Raw genomic sequence first — 4,543 nt, forward strand, 5'->3', positions numbered from 1 at the left:
AAGCTCTGACTATGCAACATTTCAATCAGTTAATTCAATTGAAAAACAAGTAGTAAAAATGGCACACGTTCATAGCTTCGATTTATCTCACTCACTCTTTCTCTTTCTGACACCCTCTCTGCCCCTCACCCTTTCTCTCGCCTCTTTCTCTCTCTCAATTTAACTCTCTCCATACGAACGGCGAAAGAGACGACGTTAACAGCGTTTCACCCCATTTACCACCATCAAAATATTGTAAGCGGCAGGCTCTTGTACTGAAGAGGTGAATGTTGACAAAGAATACCACAATAATTCTGACGACGGAAGCTAAAGGTTGGGTCATTGAGACTCCCACTGGACATCCGAGGGATCCGTGTAGAGGAGAAGAGAGGACTGACCGTACTGAGTGAGTTAATTGATAAACGTGAAACCACTATTCAGCAACAGGTGTGGCAAAGTGGTTAGTGTTCGCGGACTGATGGCTGGGGGGTCGATTTCTAAACCCATAATTGTTGTAGAATTTGATGACCATAAGCCATCTCCTACATGGAGGCGTTCAGTGTACCAAAGGGTGACCTGGGAAGATACCCACTTCTGGGAGTCATCTTTGAAACTGTCGCTGAAATTTCTCGACCGATGCGACACCAAAGGCGTTTGCATATTCTCTAGGGCTTGGCTGAAGTATTCAGTGCGGTCCCCTGCCCTAAGATTCGCTTTCGTATCAGTTTATCAATGAGGCATCACTGCATTAAGAAAATAAAACGTAACCTACATCACAATAATCTGCTTGTCAGATGCCTGACAGCAGCATCAGCAGCCAAGGTGTTGGTCAGGCTTTAAGTGCTCGCATGTATGTTTGTGTACCTGTCCGAGTGGATTTCGTCTGCAACATTTTACCAGAAAGCAACACGTATTGCCATAAGTTCTTTTTCAGTGCGCCATGTGCATGCTGGCAGCACACGATACATCGGTTTATCATCTCATCCGGGAGACAGGGCATTGACTGCTTTGGGGAAAAAGCTTTTGGCGAAGCGATTAATTTTCGTCCTTATACTTCTGTACCGTCGATCAGAGGGGAGCATCTTGAAAATCCCAAAAGCTGGATGTGATTCGTCCTGGCTGATAAATTTTGCTTTTTTGAGTAGCTGCTTATATTATATGTCGTCTAGAGAAGGTAGATCAGACCCGGTAATCTTGGTGGCAGTTTTTACGATTCTGTTCAGGGCTGCAACTTCTGCCTTAGAAATGTTTCCGTACCAAACAGTAATAGCAAAGGTTAGCACACTTTCAGTGAGTGCTCTGTAGAAATCAACCATGATTTCGTTTTTAATTCCGAACAGAATGGAAACATGAAATCCTATTCGTGGCCTTCCATGCATGTCCAGCTCTGATGGACACCTCAGTTGTGGTCCCCCACCTCTCCACTTCTATGGCTGTGGTATGCTCCTGCGAAACGTGTTCCGTGACGGCAGACCCATAGGGGGTCTGTCGCTGATGTAGGAGTGATTTTCACTCAAGGGGGACTGAGGCGGGGACGCTCATTCAATCTGTCTCTGCGACTTAGCGTATACACGAGGGATGTTCATTAATGATTTCCCGCGACCCATTTCCCATGGACTGAGAGGAACGAAACTTGGTACAGTTATTTTTTTTTCTCTACATAGGTACCAACAAGGGCGACACACTTTTCCCATCATTTTATGCAGCTAAGAAGACCTTCCCTGTAGAAGTCTGCAGGTTGCGCCAGAAGTCACGACTTGACCTCGGAAATAAGCGTTTGGTCGTCTGGGATGTGCTTGCCCTTCAGAAATGACTTCATGGGTGGAAAGAGGTGGACTTCAGATGGTGCGAAGTCAGGAGAGTAGTTGAGTAAGGAAGGATATCATAGCCGCAGGACCGTGTTTCCGTTTGGGCAACATGAGAGTTGTGAACCAGGGCGTTGTCTTGCAGGTGGCGGGCACTTTGGTCAGCATGTCTCGCCTCTTGGTGTTGATGGCCTCCCACAATATCTGCAGCAATGAAGCGTAGTATGTCCTGGTGATTGTGGTACCCTTTGTATTATCAATGGTTTCTCCAGTCAATGGGAAATTATTTACAGCTTCGTCTTTTGTGAAGAATTATGACTCTCAAACTAGGAGGCAAAATTGCACTGGCTCTTAGTGCTGCAGCCTTGTGGGCTGCTTGGCCTTTGGGAACCATCCCAACGCTCTTGGCCTAGAGAGTTGGGATGTAACTTGGGCAAGAAACTCTCCACTATAATCAAATTCTAGCCCAGATAGTCGGAACAGCAGTTGCCTCCTCTGCTGTTTTGATGGTCATAGTCCGACACGACTGACTGTCATATAAATGCCAGGAAATCCATCATCACTACTCCGCGCTGGTCCCAAAGGACCGTAAGCAAGGCCTTGTCCGCCGACTGCTTGATACGTGCCTTCTTCGGAGGCGGTGAGTCAAAATGCTTCCATTGCTTCGACTGGGCTTTAGTCTCTGGATAATAGTGATGGACCCATTTTTGTACTGCGTGATTTGTCCTTCGAAAACGTCCTCCTGGTGTTCTTGGCACATGGCCAAAAGAATCTGGGAGCACGTGACTCGTCCCTGCTTCTGGAAAGGTGTGAGCAACCAGGGAATCCATCATGCAGACAACTTCCGCGTGGTCATGCATGATTTTTACCACAGGCACCACACTGATCTTAACGTCCTGGGCCAGTTGGCTAACGGCTACGCGGCAGGCCTCCGAAATGGCGGCCTGCACTGGGCAGATGGTGTCTTCATCAAAGGCAGACTGTGGTCGCCCAGGAATGGGAGCCGTTTCCATCGATTTCCGACCATGCTTAAACTGACGATGCTGTTGCTTGACGACGTCATACGATGGAGCATCTTCCCCTGAAGTCTCTTTCACCTCACCGAACGTCTCCCTTGGTGTGCGGCCTGTCAAGTACAGAAACTTGATGACCGCTCTGCATTCAGCTGGCTCCATTTCACACCTTACTGCACCATGGCACCTGTGAAAGAGGAACTGTTATGAGTTAAGATATTCAAATTACCACGTGAGCTATTGAGATACATAGAATCACACATGAGCAGTTTCAGCTCACTACAATGAGCGGAAGTCAGTCAGGGGAAATCTTCAGTGAACATCCCTCGTGGCCGTCAGAAGATGACAAACCGAGAGTCTGTGAATACAGCGTGGAGTGGAAATACGGTCGACATTTTGGATGATTTTTTTTCCCTAGAAATTAAAAGAAAATTATGTGTTCCGTTTTATCCATTAATTTTTCACTTTTAGAGACTGAACAGTACAGTCTTTTCTTTCTTTCTTTTTCTTTGTTCTTTCATTGTCAGTAGTTGAATTGGCGGCAGACAGTACCCTGCATAATCTCAAATGAGAACTGGGCACCACGTAAGTAACTCAAGCAATAGTACAGGGACTCCTTTGGTGTGTGGCAACATGAAAACCGTAGCACCGATAGTTCCTTATGGATGGACAGCTGGCACTGGAACTGTGGCAGCCGCGTCTGGGAGTAACTGTGTGTGGGGTGGGGGGCGGGAGGGGGGAAGGAGTGGGGAGGTAGGGGAAAACATTTATGGGGAACGGGGGTGGATGGAATAATGGGACAGAAACAAAAAATGATAAAGCGAACAAACTTAATGTTAAAACGTTCTGGTTTTCTTCTTCTTCTTCTTCTTCTTCTTCTTCTTCTTTCTTCTTGTTGCAAGAATGGCATGTATAATGAACGATTTTGAAGCAATGTGGCTACCCTATAAGACTATCATTCCAGACTTTTTATTGAACTGTCATGATTACGGTCAACTAAAATGTTCCTGAACCTGACCAAACACATGTTTAGTATTTTGACGGCTGTCTGTACAGGTGAATCATTCACCTGTCGTTTGCAAAGTTTATTTTGCACGGCTGTTTCTCTCGTTTTTCGATGACGATGACGTGTGTGTGTGTGTGTGTGTGTGTGTGTGTGTGTGTGTGTGTGTGTGTGTGTGTGTCCACGTTATATTTGTGTCTAAGTTAATTAAATGCTTCTTTTCATATTCATTCATTCTGATTTTCTTTCTTCTTTTCTTCCAAGTGTCTTTTGTCTGATGAAGACATGTCAATAAAAAACATTTCTTTTATTAAAATTTCCAAACGTTTACACGTACTGCTCAGTCAATGACGTAAAATTTCAAATTCTTTCACAGTGAATTATTGGGTGATTCGGTAAAAGGAAGTAAGCGCGCAGTGGATGAACGGCTGAATAAACGTATCTATCAAAACAACATGCGGAATAATATTTGGACTCGCGGTAGACGGATTTTTGTTTTTCCTCCATCGATCCTTTCTCTTCCCATCCTTATTCTGTTCACAAAGATACTGTGTTATGGCGTTCACACACACACACACACACACACACACACACACACACACACACACACACACACACACACACACACACACACACACACACACACACACACACATACACACACGCACACGCGCGCGCGCGCGCTCGCAACCACACACACGCACACGCATACTGACACATCCATCCAAACACACACACACACA

The sequence above is a fragment of the Babylonia areolata genome, chromosome 1, assembly GCF_041734735.1.
Source record: "Babylonia areolata isolate BAREFJ2019XMU chromosome 1, ASM4173473v1, whole genome shotgun sequence".
NCBI lineage: Eukaryota > Metazoa > Mollusca > Gastropoda > Neogastropoda > Buccinidae > Babylonia > Babylonia areolata.